The following is a 23,902-nucleotide window of genomic DNA, read 5'->3' as shown; positions in this document are numbered from 1 at the left end:
TATTTTCTGAGTTATCTTTGAAGTAAGGGGTGTTAAGAGATCCAATGTTTATTTAAGATGGTAGGTTGAGTTCATGGAATAAACAGTGTTTTGTGTTTAAAAACCCACGTATCCATAATTGTAATCCCACACCTAGGGAAAAAGCCGTGTGCTAGGAAAAGCAACAAATCCATTAAAGGGAGAGGTTGGTTGAACTCCATGATACATTTTGGGGTTCTGAAAAGGCCTCACCCATAACATTTGGGGGCTGGAGGGGGATAAAAGTCTATCTATTGGATTGGCTTTTGTGAACTTAAAGACAGTGAAGGATTGTTGCTTTTCCGGTGTGGTATTTTAGTTTAAGTGGGGAGAGTGTTGTGAACAATGGCTCTTTCAGAGGCTCAGAAGATTTCGGGGGTGGAGATGGTTACAGGTAGTACTTTATGGCCAGAAACGAAAAGCAGACTGTTAGATTTGGCAAGAACATTGCAGTTAACATTACCTGACAAAATGCGAAAAGATGAGGTAATTATGGCGGTGGTTAAGCATTTAAAGTTGCCTGAGATAGAGTTTGACTCATTGGAAATGGCAAAAATTCAGTTGCAAATTAAACAAATGGAACATGAGAAAGAATTCAAGTGGCTTGAATAGGACAGTGAGAGAGAGGAAAAAGAAAGAGAAAGAGAGAGAGAGGAAAAAGAAAGAGAAAGAGAGAGAGAGGAAAAAGAAAGAGAGAGAGAGGAAAAAAGAAAAGGAGAGAGAAGAAAGGAGAAAAGAAAGAATAGCCCTAGCAGAACAAAAAGAAAAAAAAGGGAGATACAGATCAGGGAAAAAGATAAAGAGAGGGAGTTTGAACTTCAGAAAATGGCCGTGAAACATGACAATCAGTTAAAATTGGCAGACGTAAAGGGAAACGTACAGTTGGATGATAGTGATGAGGATAGTGAGAAAGAGCATCATAGTCGAAGGCTTGGTGGGAATCTATTTAAATATGTCCAAGCATTGCCAAGGTTTAACGAGAAGGAAGTGGAAGCCTTTTTCATTTAATTTGAGAAGGTAGCTAAACAAATTAAATGGCCACAGGACATGTGGGTGTTACTGATTCAAACAAAGCTGGTAGGTAGAGCTCGTGAAATGTTTGCATCACTACTGGAGGAGGTATTTGGAACATATGAGGAAGTGAAGAAATTCATCTTCAGTGCATATGAGCTAGTGCCTGAAGCTTACAGACAAAGGTTTAGAAATTTAAGGAAAGAATTTGGTCAAACATACATGGAGTTTGAAAGGCTCCATCAGAGTAATTTTGATAGGTGGATAAGGGCTTTGAAAATAGACCAAACGTATGAAGCTCTCAGAGAAATTATACTTTTGGAGGAGTTAAAAAATTAAATTCCTGATGTAGTGAGAACTCATGTGGAAGAACAGAGGGTTAAAACTGCGTTTTTTAGCAGCGGAAATGGCAGATGATTATGAATTAGTTCATAAATCAAAGATTGGTTTCCGACATCAGTTTCAGCCGGTGAGGGATAGAAACTGGGGACATGAGAAATACTCAAGTGGTAAAGGTAAAGGTTATCTGATGGGAGACAATAAAGAGAGTGTACCTCAGATTAAAAAAGAAATCCAGGAGGGTGGAAAAGAAATGAAAAATTTCAAATGTTTTCACTGTAATAAACTAGGCCATGTAAAGTCACATGGTGTTGGTGGTTGAAGAAAAGCACTGGGAAGGCTGATGTGGTAAAACAGGATAAGACAGTGGGATTTGTTAGAGTGGTAAAGGAAAGCCCAAGGGAAGCGAAGGAGGTGCAAACGATTGTACAGCCTGTTCAAGAAGTAATTGTTAAGAAGGTGCCAGATGTCTTTAAAGAATTTACTTGTGTGAGTAAAGTTTACTCATGTGTATCAGGAGGAGCAGATAAAGAAGTCACAATTTTAAGAGATACAGGGGCTAGTCAATCTTTAATGGTAAGAGATGAGGAATTATGTAGTTTGGGAAGAATGTTGCCAGAAAAGGTGGTGATATGTGGAATTCAGGGTGAGAGGAGTAGCGTTCCATTATATAAGGTAAGGTTGGAAAGTCCAGTGAAGAGTGGTGAAGTGGTAGTAGGAGTAATAGAGAAACTATCTTGTCCAGGAATACAGTTTATCTTGGGTAATGATATAGCTGGATCGCAGGTGGGAGTGATGCCTACTGTGGTTGATAAGCCAGTGGAAAATCAGTCAACTGAAGGGTTGAAGGATGAATATCCTGGGATTTTCCCGGATTGTGTAGTAACAAGATCGCAAAGTCACAGGTTCAGACAAGAGGAGAAATCAAAGAGTGAAGATGAAGTTGAAGTGCAATTATCAGAAACGATTTTTGATCAGGTGGTTGAAAAAGAACAAGAACAGGTAGAGGATGTGATGGATATTTTTAGTTCAGGAAAATTGGCGGAGTTACAACAGAAAGATGTAGAAATAAAACGGATATATCAGAAAGCATATACGGAAGAGGAATCTGAGAGTATACCAGAGTGTTATTACCGTAAAAATGAAGTCTTGATGAGAAAATGGAGACCTGTACATATGCAGGCGGATGAAAAGTGGGCAGAAGTTCATCAAGTAGTATTGCTGATAGGATATAGAAAGGAGGTGTTGCGAGTTGCACATGAGGTACCAGTGGGAGGTCATTTGAGAATAAGGAAAACTCAAGCTAAAATCCAGAAACATTTTTATTGGCCTGGACTAAAGATGTAGTTAGATTTTGTCAATCATGTCTCACATGTCAAGTGATAGGGAAACCTCAAGCAGTGATAAAACCAGCTCCCGTAATACCCATTCCAGCATTTGAGGAACCTTTTACAAGGGTCCTAATCGATTGTGTAGGACCGCTTCCTAAAACAAAAAGTGGGAATCAATATCTTTTGACTGTAATGGATGTGTCTACTAGGTTTCCAGAGGCCATTCCAGTACGTAATATTATAGCTAAAAGGATTGTGGAGGAGTTACTTAAATTCTTTACTAGATATGGACTACCCACAGAAATTCAATCGGATCAAGGAACAAATTTTACTTCAAAGTTATTCAAAGAAGTTCTGGATAGCTTAGGAATAAAACAATTTAAATTAACTGCGTACCATCCAGAATTGCAGGGAGCGTTAGAAAGGTGGCATCAGACATTAAAGTCAATGTTGAGGACGTATTGTCAAGATTATCCAGAGGATTGGGATAAAGGAATTCCATTCATATTATTTGCAATTAGGGATGCATCTAATGAGTCTACCAAATGTAGTCCTTTTGAACTAATTTTTGGTCATGAGGTAAGAGGACCACTTAAATTGATTAAGGAAAAATTGGTGGGTGAGAAATCGGAAATTACACTATTGGATTACGTGTCAAATTTTAGGGAACGATTAAATAGAGCAGGTGAATTGGCTAGACAACATTTGAAAGTTGCACAAAATGTGATGAAACAGGATGCGGACAAGAAATCCAAAGTTCGTAGTTTTGCCAGTGGGGTAAAGTTTTAGTGTTGTTACCAGTGGTAGGGGAGCCTTTAAAAGCTAGGTGTTGTGGACCGTATCCGATTGAAAGGAAATTAAGTGAGGTGAATTATGTGGTAAAAACACCAGATAGAAGGAAGACTCACCGAGTGTGTCATGTGAATATGCTTAAAAGGTACTTTGAAAGGGAAGGAGAGAAACAGGAGAAGGTTTTAATGATTCTAACTCAAAGTGACGAACCAAATCCAGATAACTGTGAATTTGACATACCTCAAATTAAATTAAAAAATGAGGATGTTCTTAAAAATTGGGATGAATTGTTAAGTTACCTTCCAGAGGAAAAACAAACTGACCTGAAATAGTTATTGATATCACATGGGCAAGTTTGTAGAGATAAATTGGGAAGTACTAAAATGGCTATATATGATGTAGATGTGGGAAACGCTGTTCCTATCAAACAGCATCCATATAGACTTAATCCTTTAAAATTGGCACAGGTTAACAGAGATTGAGAGTATGCTGAAGAATGGCATAATGGAAGTGGGTTGCAGCAAATGGAGCTCACCCAGAGTGATGGTACCTAGATCAGATGGTACCCAACGGTTGTGTGTGGACTATAGAAAAGTGAATGCAATTACAAGAACGGACTCTTATCCTATCCCACCACTGAAGGATTGCATGGAGAAAGTGGGACAATCTGCTTTTATTTTCATCTTCCAGGCACGGAAAGAATATTTAAAACATCGTGTGGAGTTCTTCGATTGACTTCAGGCGACGGGTTTGGTGATGAACCTAGCCGAAAGTGAATTTGGAGAAGCCCGAATCACTTTCCATGCGGAGTTTCCGTTATCCTCAAGACGAAGGGAAATAATGCAATCTCCTAGCATGAATGAATTTGATCGAACAGTTGTGCAAAGGTTTTGTGGCATGATTACTCCACTGATGGAATTGCTGAAGAAACGTAAAAAATTTCAATGGACAGCAGACTTTCAACAGGCATTTGACTGCCTGAAAGCTGTGATCACCAATGCTCCTGTATTGGAGCATTGCAAGGGACTCTGTGGTCAGATTAAACTAAAGTATCTGATTCTAAAGAGAAATGCTGAGGAGTAGAGGAATGGATGGATCGTGCAGACTTTGTTCAAAGAGACTGTCAATTGAGAAGGTTTTCGGTTGGAGGAAGAAGAACCTAGAAAAATGGACTATATTATTATACCTGTTTGCATGTGTTGGTTTTTTTTAAAAACGAAAATGTATATTTACTGTGTACATTTCTTAGTGGATGGTGCAAAAGGGAAAAATGAAACCATCTTGAAGTTGATGGTTAATTTTTTCTTCTTGGGGGGAGGTGTCATGTCCCTGTCCTACATTGTGGAAGCAGTGTTAGTACTGGCGATACCCTGCATTGTCGTTCAGACCCTTAGACTCAGGAAATGGTGGAGGAAACCCTCCCGCACCCTTCAGATCCCCTATTTTTGGACTTCAACAAATCCCCCAACCCCTTTAAGTGAATTAAAGTACATCCGTTTTTTGTGTGTGTTTGTTTCGCTCTAATAAAGAAGTGTAAAATCTGTGCTTGACTGCCAAGCCAGAGAGACCTGTGTTGCTGCTATTGTACAGTTTAAAATGTTGTAAATTATTTTGATTGATTGAGGATAGTTTAGTTAAGGACAGTTAGAGGTTCCAGTTTTTTAAATTTTGTAATGCAGCCTGAATGTCATAGCGCCCCGTAGAATTTTATAATGATGTATGTACATAAAATAATTTAGGTAAAAGTTTCAATTCATAGGAGAGAGCAGTGTAGAGCCTGTTAGTGCTTATGGGTGCGCGACTTGGATGGAGAATGAAGACAACGTGGTAATGTGATCCTTCGCGTTGAGGATCACAAGGAGGGAATGTAGGCATCTGGGATGGCCACATCCAGAATACAAAATGGATGTTTACAAAGATTGCAGGGAACTATGGCCAATGCTAAGAAAGCAAGCAGGCACAGAGCCTGTACGTGCATTGGAACCGCAGCTCCCAGACGAGACTGAAACTGTAGGTCCATTAGCATATTGATGGTCCATCTCCGGGAACAAAGGGAGATACTTAAGTAACTGATCTGGCTCCAGACCTCACGCCGCCAGTTCCCCAAACCGAAAGCACAAACAAAGCCAGGCCAACGGCCACCTAGGACAGGCCCAGCCATCAGGGCACCCACCCCTTTATTGGTCAAGATCAATACAAGTGATCAAGATACGGCCCAATTGATTGGAGCCAAGTTCAAGGCCCACCCAAAAGCGCGCGAAACCCCTTCGGGGATAAGAAGAAGGCCCCAAGAGAGAATCGCTCTCTTGGAATCGGCTCTCAAAGTGGAGAGATACTTCCACCAGCTACACCAGAAGCAAGTAAGTCCAAGGTCAATGCTCGCTACCAGACGGACGACCTTAGCTGTTCCCCTTCACCACTTCGACCCCAGCAGCCTCAGATCGGAACAACGGCCATTGTTCCTCTGACTGAGTGGGCGCCCGAAGCTAAGTATAGGCTTTAGTTTAGTCTGTAGTATTTTGTGCATGAGTAGATAATGCTGTGTGTGTAAATAAATAGTATTGACTTTGAACTAACTAACTGGTGTATCGGCTCTTTGATCAGTATTCGGGTTTGAACCTTGTGACGGTATCGAAAGATACCTGCGACTCTAAAGCAAACGTAAATAGAATTAAGGAAGGCGACCATATTGACCGCCATATTTAGAACCAAACAAACAGAGCAATAGTAGACCCCTGCTCAGAATAAACAAATCAATCCGGAAGTACACTTTATGAACGTGTGAGTAGAAGGAGAACTCCTTCACTCTTGGCTGCCCAAATATCCATGAGTCCACCCCCCATTTGCTCCATAAACCTTTTTAGCTCCTGAGTCATTGCTGGCACCCTGCCCGTTTTTGAGCTTGGCTGGTCTAAACCAGGGTCAATAACTGCGTTGAAGTCCCCTCCTATGACCAGCTTATGCGAATCCAGGTCAGTATCTTCCCCAGCATCCTCTTTCTAAAGTCCACATCGTCCCAGTTTGGCGCATATACATTTACTAGTACCACCTACACCCCCTCCAATTTCCCACTGACCATAACGTGCCGGCCTCCCACATTCTATTCTTCCCGCCTCAAACACCACTCACTTGTTGATCAGGATCGCAACCCCTCTAGTCTTCAAGTCCAGTCCCGAGTGAAAAACCTGCCTGACCCAACCTTTCCTTAATCTAATCTGGTCAGCTACTCTAAGGTGCATCTCCTGCAGAATTACCACGTCTGCCTTCAGTCTTCTAAGGTTCATGAACACGCGTGCCCTCTTGACCGGCCCATTGAGCCCTCTTACATTCCAGGCGATCACTCTAGTTGGGGGGGCTCATCACCCCCTCTCCCCCCTCGCCGATCAGCCATCCCCTCTCTTGGGCCAGTCATTAGCCCACGCCCCACGCCTCCACCGGCCCGCCCCCAGGCAGCCTCCGCCTCCGACCTCCTCTCTGTCCCTCAGCAAAAGTCCCTCCCTCGTCAGCAGAACATTTTACCCCCTCCTCCCCTAGTAACAGCATAAAATAAATCAACCCCTTTGATAAGCCTAACATCTGCTCACCCCGCCCACTATGCTTCCATAAGCTAGCCCGCCCAGCTAGCTTGGTGGCCCTCGTCCCTGGCGCCAGACAATCTCTCACCTATTGTTCCCTCCCCACCCACCCTCCGCTCATACATACATATTCAAATGAAAAACAATCCCAACAAAATTGCCCGACAGAGAAAAAAAAACAAGTTGAACAAAGAAAAGATCAAGCAAAAGATCCAGCATCTGAACAAACACACCTCCATCCCCCAACAGTGCAAATACAAACTTTAACTCACTTAGCTCTGCAACTGGCCCCAGATCCATACAGCAGGTATTACAAATAACGTCCGCAAAACGAAAAACAAGAAACTTTAAAAAATATAAATGTTGTAGCAGAGTTCAAAGTTCTCAGTCCGACGCCAGTCCTTTCCTTTTCGCGAAGTCCAGCGCTTCCTCAGCCGATTCGAAAGAGAAATGTTGCTCCTCGTATGTGACCCAGAGGCAGGCCGGATACAACAGCCAGAACTTCACCTTTTTCTTGAAAAGGGTCGACCTGATCTGGTTAAATCCCGCTCTTCTCTTGGCCACCTCCGCACTCAGGTCCTGATAAATCCGAAGGATACTGTTGTCCCATTTACAGCTCCGTGTCTGCTTGGCCCATTGTAAAATACGCTCCTTATCCAAACACCTGTGGAATCTCACCACCATTGCCCTCAGGGGGTCTCCTATTCACGGCTTCCCCGCGAGCGCTCTGTGAGCCCTGTCCACCTCCAAGGGTCGGGGGAATGCCCCATCCCCCAGCAGCTTCTCGAACATAGCCGCTAGGTATGCCCCAGCGTCCGCTACTTCGGATCCCTCCGGGAGCCCAACGATTCTCAAGCTTTGCCGGCGGGACCTGTTCTCTAGGTCCTCCACCTTCTCCAGGTGCCTTTTCTGCTGGTCTCTCAGCATCCCCACCTCCAACTCCACCGCTGTTTGATGTTCCTCCTGGTCAGCTAGCATCTTCTCTACTTTATGAATCGCCCAGTCTTGTGCATTTGCTTCTGCTTGGCAAAGCCCTCCTGGATAACTTGTATCAGCTGCTCCGTTGACTGCTGGGTCGACAAGCCAGAGGTCCGGTCCTCCGCCATGCTTACTCCCGGTGCAGCTTCAGCCCAAGCCTTCTCTGTCCTTCTGTTTCTGCCTTTACGAGCACTTCTAGTCCTTCTCTCCATGCACTGATGTGGGAATCCAGTACACAATTGCCTCAGTAATCAAGTCCGATAGAAAATCGGAGTCTGCACATCCTCCTCGTGTGTGCGTGGGTTTCCTCCGGGTGCTCCGGTTTCCTCCCACAGTCCAAAGATGTGCAGGTTAGGTGGATTGGCCATGATAAATTGCCCTTAGTGTCCAAAATTGCCCTTTAGTGTTGGGTGGGGTTACTGGGTTATGGGGATAGGATGGAGGTGTTGACCTTGGGTAGAGTGCTCTTTCCAAGAGCCGATGCAGACTCGATGGGCTGAATGGTCTCCTTCTGCACTGTAAATTCTATGATAAAATTCTATGAAAATCGGGGGAAAAGGTCCAAACGTCCGACCCGAGCAGGAGCCACCAAATATGCGACTTACTCCTTCATAGCCGCCACCGGAAGTCCCAAGCTTTCTATTCTTAAACTGACTTGACACTTTGGTATTGGTGAGCCTTCAGCTTGGTAACAACTGGTAAACATGCTCTATAGACTTTGCAGCGGTCTGTGAGCTGGAAAATCTCAGCAGGTCTGGCAGCATCTGTCGGGAGAGTAAAGAGCTAGAGCGGGATTCTCCCTTCTGGGGACTAAGTCCCCATGCCGGCGGGAAAACTGGCGCTAACCACTCCGACGTCAACAGCCTCCGAAAATGCGGAATTCTCCGCATTTCCGGGGGCTAGGTGGACGCTGCATGGGGTTGCTGCTGCTCCAGCCGAGTTTGCGCATGTGCAGACCGGCTGGCATATTTTCGCGCATGCGCGGGGGGTTCTCTTCTCCGCGCCGGCCCCCGGGAAATATGGCAAAGTCCTACAGCGGCCCGGCGCGGAAGAGAGAAGTGCCCCCACGGACAAGCCCACCCGCAGATCGGTGGGCAAGAATCGCGGGCCAGGCCACCATGGCCAACCCCCCCCCCCCCCAGGGGTCGGATCCCCCCCCCATGCACCCCCGAGGACCGTCCCCGCATACTCACCTGCTAGGTCTTGCCGTGCGTGAGGTGAGTAATTCACGCCGGCGGGACTGGCCAAAAATGGACGGCCGCTCGGCCCATTGGGGCCTGGAGAATCGGCGGGGGTGCTGTCAACGGCCCCCGACCGGTGTGGCGGGAATCCCGCCGCCGCCCAAGAAACGGCGCCGGAGAATACGGCAGCTGGCGTTGGGGCGGCGGGGCGGGATTCACGCCTCCCCCCGGGGATTCTCCGACCCGGCCGGGGGGGGGGGGGGGGGGGGGGGGGTCGTAGAATCCCGGCCCTAATGTTTTGAGTCCAATGACTCTTTGTCCAAGCTCTTTTGTGTCTTATTTACATCGGTTCTTACATGAGGTCCCCCCAAACCCCCTCCCCTTCGCCCGTTGATGGTTGAATTCCCCTCTTAGTGTTTGTATTGTTGGGAGGTGCCGGACCTTTCCCCTCCCCCCTTGTCCCTGTGTTTTGTTTTGGGCTTCCCTTGGGTTCCCTTCCCTCCCCTCCCCCCTTGTCTTGTGTGTGCCTTCCTTTGACTTCCTCCCTCTCATTCCGCCCCCCACCCCCAACTCCTCCTAATCACTATTGGCCTCGAGCAAGTCTTGCAACAGGCTGATTAATGGCCCCCACGCTTTGTGAAAGCTCTCATCCGATCCTCGGATGGTATACTTGAGCTTCTCCAGGAAGAGAAATTTGCCAGATCTGCCAGACAGTCTGCAGTTGTGGGTGGTTCCGCCGGTCGCCAGCCGTGCAGGATTCTCCGGCGTGCGATCAGGGATTCCAAAGCCAGGGCATCGGCCCTCTTCCCCATATGAAGATCTGGCTGGTCCAATGCCCTCAAAGCTGCCACTCACGGGCAAGGCTCCACCCTTACCCCCACAACCCAGCACATTGTCTCGAAGAAGGCTGCCCAGGACTCAACAAGTCTGAGGAATGCCCAGAACATATGGGCGTGGTTGGCCGGGCCTCCCTGGCACTGTTCACAGTTGTCCTTCACCTCCGGGAAGAGCCTGCTCATTCGGGTTCTAGTCAGTTGGGCTCTGTGCACCACTTTAAACTGCATGCGGCTTAGCCTGGCACAGGAGGAGGTGGCATTGGCACTGCTCAGTGCTTCGCTCCAGAGTCCCCAACCCACCTCTGTCCGCAATTCGTCCTCCCATTTCCATTTAGCTTTGTCCAGTGGTAGTCTTGCTCTGTCCAGAAACCATCCGCATATGCTCCCACAGTTCCCCCCCTCCTTACTGTCTGTGTTGATTAGTTCCTCTAGTGGAGTGTCTCTGGGGGCCCTGGGGTACTTTGACCCCTCCTTGCCGAGAAAGTGTTTAATTTGGAGGTGCCTGAGTTCTTGTCCCATCGACAGGTCCAAGTCCTCTGTCAGCTCGTCCAAGGTGGAAGATTTTAAAGTTAATATGCCTTCAGTCAACAGCTTTCTTTGGATGGCTTCTTCCAGAGGCAACAAGCCAATCGGTCATGAAGTGTATCATCCAAAGTCTGGCCAAATTCACAGTACTTTGCTAGTTTTCTTAGTGATGCAACAAATTGTGAAATGTTTTCCCCCTTCCTCCTGTGCACGATGGCGAAAGTGGAATCTTTCAGCTATTAACTGTGGACAGGGAGAGAAATGTTCTTGCAAGGCAGTCATTAACTCATCATATGACTTGTCTCCAGGTTTAGCTGGGTGTGCTGAATTCTGTGGCAGCATGAATGTTTTCCTCCTAACTGACCTGAGAAAGGTCGCAGTATGCAGGTCTGCTGGTGTCTGATTGGCTTTAAGGAACGACTGGAACCTTTCCTCATAAGAATTCCATGTCTCCTCCTCCTGATCAAATGCATCCATGGCGCCTTTTCTTCCTGCCATTTTTGGATTGCAGCTCCCTGATCATTTTACTCAGCCTTCCCAGCTGTTTATTTTCTCTCTGCTTAAAGCAGACAAACTCCCGAGTGCACAAGCAGACTAACTGTTTCTGTGCCCTGCTATCAATTCTCGGGCACAAGGTTGAAGAGCCAAAAGTCCCATAGTTCGTGTTCCCGTGGTCTGTTTCAGTGCCCCAAGCGCAGTGTCTGCAGCACTACCCACTGTAACAGTGAGTGCACTGAAAACCTCGATCCTCCGTTTGAAGTTAACCCCCAGTAATTCGCAGCTGCCTGACAGCTTTTTTAAAACAAACATTTTACTTGCACTCGAGGTTGTCACGATCGGCTGGATGATTCGCTAATACCCCGCTACAAACCGTACGGTGTCCTAATGTTTACTTGAGAGTTGTTCTTACTTGCCACAATGATGATTTTGCCTTGGAAGTCAACAATATTTCTCCCGCCTTCACTCCCGATGGTGTATGGGCCTGGATCTCGATCGATAATTCCTTCTACTGGCTCACAAAATAGTCATCGAAAGTTGTTTTTCTTCCGTTTTTTGTTTACGGCCCAGATCTCGTCGGCAGTTTCTCTTTTGTTATGTTCTTTGTTGGAGCCGCAAAGAGAAAGAAACAGCGGTGTCACACATTGAGTTTATATAAGATAGTGCAAGGGGTTTGTTAACAAGATGCTGCTCAGAGTAAAAAGGTGAACTCCACAAAAGCCCGCAAAACGCTTCGAAGGTGTCATTGCATGACACGTGACATTCCATCAGCCAATGGTGTTACTCTGATACATAACAGAATTTATCTAGAATACATTGCACTTGTATAATGTCAGATATCAGTATGAATTCGGACCATCCAAACGGGTGAAAAAGAAGAAGCGACTATTTCTAACTGCATTTTTCTGAGTTCCAGATTCTGCAGCACACAGGAGGAGCAGAATCCTGAAGGTACATGCAAGAGAACCTTTAGCCAGTATAGCAAGCCCAATAAAAAAATAGGCTGTTCTGAACTTAGTTTTAGGGAATGAAACTGGGCATGGGGAAAAAATATCAATTGGGGATCATGATTTAGTTTAAAACGGAATTGTGGAAAAGGAAAAAGAAAAACTAGGAATAAAATATTCTCAATTTGGGAAAAGCTAATTTTACTAAGCTGACTTAAGTGGACTGGAAACTGGAAGGTAAATTCATGCCAGATCTGAGGGAGACATTCAAAAGAAGGTGAGCGTTCAGAGCAAGTATGTTCCTTTAAAGAAAAAGGCTGGAACTAACAAACTCAGAGCTCTCTGGATGTCAAGGATCTTACAGCAGAGGATAAAACAAAAAATGGAAGCTTACGACAAAATAGTAAGGGCTCAAAATCTAAAGGAGTTATAAATAGCGTATGGGCAAAATTAAAAAGGAAGTTATGAAATCAAAAACAGGACTTCAAAGAATACTGGCCAGTAAAATCAAGGAAAACCCTAAGTTTTTTATTTTGCTAAGAACCCCGCCGATGTTAAATGTGAGTCTATCCCAAAACTCAAAAGAGTAACTTGGAAAACCAGGGACAAAATTCCCAATTTCTGAGACTATGTGTTGACGTCGGGGAAGGATTAGTGGACTTCTAGGACAGCAAACCTGGCGCTGCACCTGGACCAATTCAGCAACAGTTGAGGGGCTAGCACCGGCGGCACGTGGAACACGGTCGATTCCAATGAGAATTCGCCAGAGTCGCCAGTTTCAAGACTGAAACTCAGGATGCTGACAAGCTGCAGCCACATATACACATTTCACCTCTCTGTGTCTGTGCCATGTCGGCCAGCGACCGGGCAATGCCACCAAAGCTCTCAGTTATGACCCGCTGTGACTGGGTCAGGCTCTGGAGCAATACCCAGGTGGCTCTGGCACATGGCTGCCTGTGAGAGGGCAGCCCTGTCTTGGGCCTCGACCACCGCATGCACAGATTGCCCCAGGCCTTGGACATGCTGATCCATAGCCAAAACTATGGGGAGGGGGAATCTGAGGCGCTGCAGTGTTCTGGCACCTCCCCTGCGGTAGTCTCCGGCATGGGCCCCAGCACCTCCTCCTCCCTCGGGGTGCCTGATGGGGCGGGAGTGCGAGTGGAGCTAACCCCTGAGGCTCCCCCACCACTTGGTGCTGCCAGTCCTGGAGGCCCACTCTCGTCTCGACGAGGGTCTCCATGCTTGCAGCCGTGGAGCAGAGGGAGTGGACCACCTCCCTCTGGGACTGCGCAACGTCACCCTCTAACTATGCCGCCACCTTCTGCATCTGAGCCACTTCAGCTAGTGACTGCACCATCTTCCTCTGGGACTGGGCACCCCCACCCCTGGCGCATCTGGTGGACAGTGGGCTGAACAGGGTGGCACCACGACACCTGGGACACCCGAGCACCAACCTGGCCCACCCAGATGCCCGGTCACTCCAGAAGACAGCTGCCAAAGGGGATCCAGGTCACAGGGCGGGAATCACAGTAGGCTGCCTCCACTCCTTTTTAAAAAAAATAATTTTTATTAAAGGTTTTCATAAAATATCAATAACAAAATGAGAAAGAAAAAAGAGCCCAACAGGGTTAAGTACAAAACACAATCTAAAAAAGCAACCCCCCAAATCCCTCCCCCCCGTACCTAAATAATAAATTAACATTAACATCCTGACTTAAGACACCAGGTGTATACACCCCCTCAGACCCTTCCAGTGTAAATAACATAAACAAAAATAAAGTAAACCCCCCACCCGCCCCCCCCCCCCCCCAGCTGCTGCTGCCATTGACCAATGTCTATCGTTCTGCCAGAAAGTCTAAGAACGGTTGCCATCGCCTAAAGAACCCTTGTACCGACCCTCTCAAGGCGAATTTCACCCTCTCCAATTTAATGAACCCTGCCATATCGCTGATCCAGGATTCCACGCTTGGGGGCCTCGTATCTTTCCATTGAAGGAGAATCCTTCGCCGGGCTACCAGGGACGCAAAGGCCAAAATTCCAGCCTCTTTCGCCTCCTGCACTCCCGGCTCCTCTGCCACCCCCAATATTGCGAGCCCCCAGCCCGGTCTGACCCTGGATCCTGCCACCCTCGACACCGTCCTCGCTATGCCCTTCCAAAATTCCTCCAGCGCTGGGCATGCCCAGAACATATGGGTGTGATTTGCTGGGCTTCCTGAGCACCTAACACACCTGTCCTCACCCCCAAAGAACCTGCTCATCCTTGTCCCGGTCATGTGTGCCCTGTGCAGCACCTTAAACTGTACGAGGCTGAGCCTCGCGCATGAAGAGGAAGAGTTCACCCTCCCTAGGGCATCTGCCCACATCCCCTCTTCGATCTCCTCTCCCAGCTCCTCCTCCCACTTACCTTTCAACTCCACCACCGAGGCCTCCTCCTCCTCCTGCATCACCTGGTAAGTTTCCGAGATCTTCCCCACTCCCACCCACCCCCCCGAGCGCACCCTGTCCTGTACTGTGTGTGGCAGTAGCCGTGGGAATTCCACCACCTGCCGTCTGGCAAACGCCCTTACCTGTAAGTACCTGAAGGTGTTCCCCGGGGAGAGCCCGTACTTCTCCTCCAGCTCACCCAAGCTCGCAAACTTCCCGTCCACAAACAGGTCCCCCAACTTTCGTATGCCTGCCCTGTGCCACCCCGAAAACCCTCCACCTGTTCTTCCTGGGGCGAACCGGTGGTTCCCCCGTAATGGGGTCCACGCCGAGGCCCTAACTTCCCCCCTATGCCGCCTCCACTGCCCCCAAATTTTGAGGGCCGCCACCACCACTGGGCTCGTGGTATACCTCCTTGGAGGGAGCGGCAGCGGCGCCATTGCCAGTGCCCCCAGACTCGTACCCACACAGGACGCCGTCTCCAGCCTCTTCCATACAGCCCCCTCCATCACCCACTTGCGCACCATTGTCGCATTGGCGGCCCAGTAGTACCCACAGAGGTTGGGCAGCGCCAGCCCCCCCCTATCTCTACTCCGCTCCAGGAACACCCTTCTCACCCTCGGAGTCCCTCGCGCCCACACAAATCCCATTATACTCCTGTTAACCCGCCTGAAAAAAGCCTTCGGGATAAACACGGGGAGGCACTGGAACAGGAACAAAAACCTTGGGAGCACCGTCATTTTGATTGACTGCACCCTACCCGCCAGGGACAGTGGCAACGCGTCCCACCTCTTGAACTCCTCCTCCATTTGCTCCACCAGCCTTGTAAAGTTAAGCCTATACAGGGCCCCCCAGCTCCTGGCCACCTGGACCCCCAAATATCTGAAACTCCTCTCCGCCCTTTTTAGTGGGAGCTCGCCAATCCCCCTCTCCTGGTCCCCTAGCTGAACTACGAACAGCTCGCTCTTCCCCATATTGAGCTTGTACCCCGAAAAGTCCCCGAATTCCCTAAGCATCCTCATTACCTCTGGCATTCCTCCCACCGGGTCCGCCACATACAGCAGCAGGTCGTCCGCATAAATCGACACCCTATGCTCCTCCCCACCCCGCACCAACCCCCTCCAGTTCCTCGACTCACTCAGTGCCATAACCAGGGGTTCAATCGCCAGTGCAAAGAGCAGGGGGGGACAGGGGACACCCCTGTCTCGTCCCTCGGTGCAACCGAAAGTACTCGGACCTCCTCCTATTTGTGGCCACACTCGCCATCGGGACCTCATACAACAGCCTAACCCACCTGACAAACCCCTCCCCAAACCCGAACCTCTTCAGCACCTCCCACAGGTACCCCCACTCTACCCTATCGAAGGCTTTCTCAGCGTCCATCGCCACCACTATCTCCGCCTCCCCCTCCCTCGCCGGCATCATGATAACGTTCAAAAGCCTCCGCACATTCGCGTTCAACTGTCTCCCCTTCACAAACCCCGTCTGGTCTTCATGGATGATCTGCGGCACACAATCCTCAATCCTCGTGGCTAAGACCTTCGCCAGCACCTTGGCATCTACATTTAGCAAGGAAATCGGTCTGTAAGACCAACATTGCAGGGGATCCTTGTCCCGCTTCAGGATCAAGGAGATCAGTGCCCGGGACATCGTCGGGGGTAAAGCCCCCCCCTCCCTTGCCTCATTAAAGGTCCTAACTAACAGCGGGCCCAACAGGTCCATATATTTTTTATAGAACTCGACCGGGAAACCGCCCGGCCCCGGTGCCTTCCCCGCCTGCATGCTTCCTATCCCTTTGATCAGCTCCTCCAGCCCAATCGGGGCCCCCAGTCCCGCCACCAGTCCCTCTTCCACCTTTGGAAACCTCAATTGGTCCAGGAAACGGCCCATCCCTCCCTCCTCCCGTGGGGGCTCGGATCGGTACAATTCCTCGTAGAAGTCCCTGAAGACCCCATTGATGCCAACCCCACTCCGCACCACGCTCCCTCCCCTGTCCTTAACTCCCCCGATCTCCCTAGCTGCGTCCCGCTTCCGAAGCTGATGCGCCAGCATCCGGCTTGCCTTTTCCCCATACTCGTAGACCGCCCCCTGGGCCTTCCTCCACTGCACCTCCGCCTTCCTGGTGGTCACCAGGTCGAATTCGGCCTGGAGGCTGCGCCTCTTCCTCAACAATCCTTCCTCAGGTTCTTCCGCATACCTCCTGTCTACCCTCACCATCTCCCCCACCAGCCTCTCCCTCTCCCCCCGCTCCCTCCGCTCCTTGTGGCCCTGATGGAGATCAGCTCTCCCCTCACCACCGCCTTCAGTGCCTCCCATACCATCCCCAGTCGGACCTCCTCATTGTCGTTGGTCTCCAAGTACTTCTCTATACTTCCTCGGACTCGCTCGCTCACCTCCTCGTCCGCCAACAGCCCCACCTCCAAGCGCCACAACGGGCGCTGGTCCCTCTCCTCCCCCATCTCCAAGTCCACCCAATGCGGGGCGTGGTCCGAAATGGCTATTGCCGAATACTCGGTATCCTCTACTCTCGCTATCAGTGCCCTACTCAAAATGAAAAAGTCGATTCGAGAATATGCCTTATGGACATGTGAGAAGAATGAAAATTCCCTAGCCCCCGGCCTTGTAAATCTCCAAGGGTCCACCCCTCCCATTTGGTCCATAAATCCCCTCAACACTCTAGCCGCCGTGGCTTCCTACCCGTCCTAGACCTGGAGCGATCCAGTGCAGGATCCAACACCGTGTTGAAGTCTCCCCCCATTATCAGGCCCCCCACTTCCAAGTCTGGGATCCGACCCAACAAAAGCCGCATAAAACCCGCATCGTCCCAGTTCGGAGCATACACATTGACCAGTACCACCCTCTCTCCCTGCAACTTACCACTTACCATTATGTACCTACCGCCATTATCTGCCACAATGCTCGACGCCTCGAATAACACCTTCTTTCCCACCAAGATCGCCACCCCTCGATTTTTGGCATCGAGCCCCGAGTGAAACACCTGACCTACCCACCCTTTCCTCAGTCTTACCTGGTCTGCCACCTTCAGGTGTGTCTCCTGGAGCATAACCACATCCGCCTTGAGCCCCTTCAGGTGCGCGAACACGCGGGCCCGCTTAACCGGCCCATTCAGTCCCCTTACATTCCAGGTTATCAGCCGGATTAGGGGGCTACCCGCCCCCCCTCCCCCGCCGACTAGCCATGACCCCTCCTCGGCCAGCCACGCGCCCGTACCCCACACCCGGCCCGTTCCCCACAGCGGCATACCCTCGCCTCGACCCACCCCACTCGCTCCAGCTCCTCCTTGATCTTAGCAGCAGCAACTCGATTCCCCCCCCCCTCCCGGCTAGGACCCATCCTAGCTGGTTTACTCCCCCCATTGCACTTCCGCAAGTCAGCTGACTCCTGCTGACCCTGGCCACCCCCGCCTCCCCTTCGACTCCTCCCATTGTGTGGCACACCCTCCTCTCCCGCTCCTCATTCACAGGCTCTCCCCCTCCGTTCTAAGCGCGGGAAACAATCCTCGCTTCCCCGCCCCGGTCCCGCCCCCCCCCCCCCCCCCCAGTCTTCGGCGTGGGAAAAAAATCCCACACTCTCCACCTATCAGGCCCCGCCACCAACCAAAACAGTGCCCAACCCACCCCATCCACCCTCCCCAACGCGAAAGAGAAAAACACAGAGAAAAAGAAACCCAACACAATGCAAAGGCCCCCCCCCCCGAACCAAAAATAGGCATAACATATCCACCGCAGTCCCCAATCGCCCATCCCGACCCTCAGTCTGTGTCCAGCTTCTCGGCCTGAACAAAGGCCCACGCCTCCTCCGGAGACTCAAAATAATGGTGCCGGTCCTTGTAGGTAACCCACAATCGCGCCGGCTGCAACATGCCAAACTTCACCCCCTTCCTGTGCAGCACCGCCTTCGCTCGATTGTACCCGGCCCTCCTCTTCACACCTCTGCACTCCAGTCCTGATATATCCGAACCTCCGCGTTCTCCCACCTGCTGCTCCTCTCCTTCTTGGCCCACCTGAGCACACACTCCCGATCGACGAACCGATGGAACCGTACCAGCACTGCCCGCGGGGGCTCGTTAGCCTTGGGCCTCCTCGCCAACACTCTATGGGCCCCTTCCAGCTCCAGGGGCCCCTGGAAGGACCCCGCTCCCATCAGCGAGTTAAACATGGTGACCACATAGGCCCCCACGTCCGGCCCCTCCAGCCCCTCCGGGAGGCCCAGAATCCGCAGATTCTTCCGCCTCGACCGATTTTCCATCTCCTCGAACCGCTCCTGCCATTTCTTGTGGAGCGCCTCGTGCGCCTCCACCTTTACCGCCAGGACTAAGATCTCGTCCTCATTGTCAGAGATCTTTTGTTGAGCCTCTCGGATCGCCACCCCTGGGCCGTCTGTGTCTCCAGCAGCTTATCAATAGAAGCCTTCATCGGCTCTAGCAGGTCCTTTTTAATCTCTCTGAGGCAGCGCTGGATACCCTCCTGTTGCTCCTTCGCCCACTGCCTCCACGCTGCCTGGTCTCCGCCTGCCGCCATTTTGTCCTTCTTCCCTCCCTTCTTCTGGTTCACCACCACCTTTTTTGTCACCCCGCTCCTAGTTAAAGCCATATACTGACGGGGAACTATTATTAACTCCTTCCCACACTGGGAAACGTTGAAAAAGTGCCCTTGGGGGCCCTGAAAAGAGCCCAAAAGTCTTGAGAGAGAATCCTTTTGGCAGCGTTCGCTTCACCAATCTGCCCCAAAATGTCTGTGGAAACTCCTGAAAAAGGTCTAAGTGTCCGTTCCAGACGGGAGCTGCCGAATGCGTGACCTACTCCTCCATGGCCGCCACCGGAAGCCTCGTCCCCGCTTCTTCAGTGGCCTTGGTGAGATCTTTTCACAGTTGTTCCCTCTGCTGTTAGAATTCACTTTTGATAAAGGTCCTCAGGTCAGTTTGCAGCTTTAAGCTTGCCCTTCCCCTGCTTGCATGCTGGAAGGGGCCCTGTTTATCCTGTTGCAGCCAAATCTTTTACTGTTTCTGCCGGGTTTGGTAGCCCAAAGACATAACATTCCTGGGGGACACCGTCAGGGGAGTGTTGTAGTCTCCTTGCCACACCGGGAAATGTCAAACAAATGCCGTGGGGGCCCTGTAAAAGAGCCCAAAAGTCCGTTCCAAGCGGGAGCTACCGAATATGCAACCTAGCTCTGCATAGCCGCACCCGGAAGTCCGCTGCCTCCACTCCTGATGTACGACTTGGGGATGTACACCAGTTAGGTTGGCACAGGTGCAGCATATAAGATAGCGATTGGGGCCAGGGCACTAACCTGTGAGTTCACAATAAACACATGTTCACTACGTTACAACCTGCCTCGATACTCTGTCAGAAGGGTGTGAGGGATTGGCTCAGCTGGTTGCAGAGGGGGCACTGAGAGCGGGAAGGTGCTGGGCAGAGAGTCGGTGGGGGGGCAAAGGCAATGGAAACCAGTACAGCCACCGCTCACTGCTCCTGTGCCCCACCCCCATCCCTCTCCCACATAAGCCACCTCAGGGGTTCAGTGGGACCATGTGAAGGAATGGCCAGCTTGCATGCAGAGATCACCCAGCTGGACGGTGAAAAGTGCTACCGTGGGCAGGAGTCAGACGTTGTCTGACTCATCGCAGAGCGGGTCGTCATCACCTCCATCGCATGTACCAGACCCGTTGTTGCTGTCAACCCAAGGTCGGATCCCGTAATGAGGCAGGTAGGAATTATGGAGAGGGTTGCAAGGAGTGGGGGGTTATGCAAGGGGGGTGCTCATGGGAGGGGGTGGCCGGCCGGGGGGGAAGGTGAGGGTGGGATGGGATGTCCGTGCCACTGACCAGGCCCCCTTGTCGGTGAACCTGGAGGTGATTAGAGTGTCCCATGCGCCTAGGCCGAAGTGCACATGTTGTGCGTCCTACTGTGCCTGCCCGGGCACCATGTTCTGCCCATCCCCGCCCTCCTCCGCATCCTCCTCATCGGATGAGGCCTGATGTTCATCCTCCTCCTCCAGCACCTCTCCCTTCTGCTGTGTGATGTTGTGTAGTAGGTCGCAGCAGGCCACCACGATCTGGGAGACCATCCTAGTGCTATACTGGAGAGCCCCACCGAAGGAGTCCAGGCACCTGAGCCGCTCATCAGGTTGCTGAAGCACCGCTCGATCACACCCCTGCTCGCTGAATGGGCGTTGTTGTGGTGGATCCCCGCGTGGGTCTGTGGCCTCCAGATAGGTGTCATCAGCCACGACCACAATGCCCTTGTCGACATGACCCTTGTCGTCCAGGAGCCAAACCCCCAGCCGGGGGTGCACCTCGAAGAGACCAGGAACCATCGAGTGTGCTCGGATGAAGGTGTTGTGCACACTGCCTCAGGCGCAGACATGCTTGATGTGTATCTCATGGTCACACAACAGCTGCACGTTCATCGAGTGGAACCCCTTTCGGATTGTGAAGACCAACCTGTCACCTGCAGATGATCGTGGGGGGCATGCATCCCATCTATCACCCCCTGGACCGGAGCATCTCGGCGATGGCGTCGAACTGGGCTGCCCGGGCTTCTTGGTGGGCTCTGTCCACATTGAAATGGATGTTTTGAGCTGCCTGGGTATATAGGGCCTCCTTGACGGCGCGGATGCACCTGTGCACCCAGCTCTGTGAGATCCCAGACAGGTCCCCACTTGGCGCCTGGAAGGACCCCTTGGTGTATACATTCAGGGCAACTTTCAGCTTGACGGCCACCAGGAGCGGGTGTTCTCCCCCATTCCCCGCAGTGGCAAGTCGCCATGGTCTGGCAGATATGTGGCACTGTCCCCTTGCTCAGACGGAGTCTTTGACGGCAAGCCTGGTCCAGCAGGTCCTCGAAAGACAGGCGCTGCTGGTACAAGCAGGGGCTCAGGCGGTGTAGCCTTCCCACCTCCTTCTCGTCTTGTTGGGCGGCCGACCCTCCATCCTCTGCGGCTGCCTCCCATCCTCTGGGGCAGGATCCGCTGCTGCATTGACGTCCTTGAGCAGCTCCAGCTCATACAGCCATACTGCATCCCCCAGGGCTGTGACGACTAGGAGGAAGGCCACCATTCCTGGTTGCATTCCAATATCTGTTGCCTGTAAGGGGTGAAAGACAGACATGTTAGCATGGTGCATACTCCCATGCCCAACCAGATCCACCAGGCTACATGGTGGCCCTGGTTTGCACTGCGGAACCTTTCCCCCCATCCCGTTGGTGCCTGGCACTGTGGGGGCCTCAGGACCTGGCTCCTGTCCCTGCTACCAGTGGTTCTGTCTTCTGATGCTACCCTTGTGGTATGCTCCGTGGCCCCCAGTCCAAGAGCCTCTCTGTATAAGTCTCTGGTCAGACCCCATTTGAAGTATTGTGAGCAGTTTTGTGCCCCGTATATAAGGAAAGATGTGCTGGCCTTGGAAAGGGTCCAGAGGATGATCACGAGAATGATCCCTGGAATGAACAGCTTGTCATATGAGGAACGGTTGAGGACTTCGGGTCTGTACTCGCTGGAGTTTAGAAGGATGAGGGGGGATCTTATTGAAACTTACAGGATACTGCGAGGCCTGGGTAGAGTAGACGCGGAGAATATGTCTCCACTTGTAGGAAAAACTAGAACCAGAGGACACAATCTCAGACTAAAGGGACAATCCTTTAAAACTGAGATGAGGAGGAATTTCTTCAGTCAGAGGGTGGTGAATCTGTGGAACTCTTTGCCGAAGAAGGCTGTGGAGGCTAAATCACTGAGTGTCTTTAAGACAGACATAGATAGGTTCTTGATTAATAAGGGGATCAGGGGTTATGGGGAGAAGTCAGGAGAATGGGGATGAGAAAATATCAGCCATGATTGAATGGCGGAGCAGACTCGATGGGCCGAGTGGCCTAATTCTGCTCCTATGTCTTGAGGTCTTATGGTCTACTGTGGGTGTTGCCCTTGGGTGGGCTCCGTGATGCCCCGCCAGCGGGTTGCAGCCGGTTGGAGTGAGTGGGTCGTATGGCGCAGGATGGGGTGCAGGGGTGGTGGGTGGGAGGTGGAATGCAGGGGTGGTGGTGTGGAGGGCGTGGAATGGGATATGGAAGGTGGTGGGGGTGGGGCTGGGGCACCCTTACGTCTGGTGTCACTCTGCAGAACCACAGGCCACAGTGGATGGTCAATGGGGTGCGCAGCAAGATGGCTGTCTTGCAGGCCGTGGCAATGGTGCTGCCCCCCCCTCCCCCCTAGCCAGCCCGCCCAGTGTCAGGACCAGCAGCCCACGGTTGTGCCTCTGCATGTCGTACCTTCTCTCTCTCCCTCATCAGCCACGGCGCCTGTTTCCCGAATTTTAAAAGCATAAGGGAACCTAGCTGCCGGGAATTCCCCTCGGCAGAGGTGGAGGATCACGGAGGCCATAGAGAATACCAGGTCAGGCCTGCTAATGATATACGAATGGTGTTTACTGTACGTGTGGAGTGGAATGCATTGACGCCCTGCTGAGGCACTAGAGAGTTCTGATTTGGCATGAACCCAGTGCCGCCCACGATTTTGGTGTCAAGACCAAATCGCCACCTAATTGCCTTTCACCTACGCTACCACAAGCCTCACTCACGCTAATACCTAAGAAAGACAAAGACCCAACTCACTACTAAACGTAGATGCCAATATACTGGCTAAGATCCTAGCCAAAAGGCTGGAGAACTTGGTACCAGAGATGGTCCCAGACGATCAAACGGATTTTGTCAAAGGTAGACAGCTAACATTGAATATCAGGCGCCTGCTGAACGTGATCATGACCCCATCCGGGGACAGAACACCTGAGGTGATCGTCTCCCTGGATGCCGAAAAAGGCCTTTGACAGAGTCGAGTGGAAGAACCTCATAGACGTACTGGAGTGATTCGGGCTTGGGACAGGGTTCACTTCTTGGGTGAAGCTCCTGTACAATGCTCCCATGGCAAGCGTACGGACAAACAACACCAGCTCCCAGAACTTCCAGCTGCACAGCTGCCCGTTGTCCCTGCTACTGTTTGCCCCAGTGACCAAACCACTAGTGACTGCACTCAGAACAGCAAAGAACAGCCCCTTCCACACGGAGGGGGATCCAAAGAGGAGACAGGGAGCACAAAGTCTCGCTCTATGCGGATGACCCGCTCCTCTATATTTTAGACCCACAAGGCAGCATTGAAGATATCATCGCGCTCCAGAAACAGTTTGGTGCCTTCTCGGACCTGCAGGAATGGAACACACTCCCACTCTCCCTCACGGGGAAAGTGCAGATGATCAAAATGAACGTGCTGCCCAGGTACCTCTTCCTACTTAGATCCATCCCGATCTATATCCCCAAAGCCTTTTTCAATTCATTGGACAAGTTAATCATGGTGTTTGCATGGGGTGGGGGCGGACACAAACTGGGGGGGAGAGCGCAGGAAATGATCACAACAAACACAGCGAGGCGAAGGAGAGAAAGAA

General features: G+C 51.0%; 1 long non-coding RNA gene across 2 annotated transcripts in view; it reads right to left on the bottom strand.

Moving 5' to 3' along the window:
- Positions 1–10,633, bottom strand: part of LOC140427304 (uncharacterized) — a 52,977-nt gene extending 42,344 nt beyond the window's left edge. Inside the window, exon 1 of one of the 2 annotated variants that reach the window (XR_011948454.1) lies at positions 10,362–10,633. This is a non-coding gene — a long non-coding RNA (uncharacterized lncRNA). Of the gene's footprint in view, positions 1–9,237; positions 9,377–10,361 lie in introns of those variants that run through there. The other variant, XR_011948455.1, reaches the window with a different exon arrangement.
- Between the last annotated feature and the right edge of the window lie 13,269 nt (positions 10,634–23,902).

The sequence above is a fragment of the Scyliorhinus torazame genome, chromosome 7, assembly GCF_047496885.1.
Source record: "Scyliorhinus torazame isolate Kashiwa2021f chromosome 7, sScyTor2.1, whole genome shotgun sequence".
In the NCBI taxonomy this organism is placed as follows: Eukaryota; Metazoa; Chordata; class Chondrichthyes; order Carcharhiniformes; family Scyliorhinidae; genus Scyliorhinus; species Scyliorhinus torazame.
This window is presented reverse-complemented; position numbering and strand designations above follow the sequence as displayed.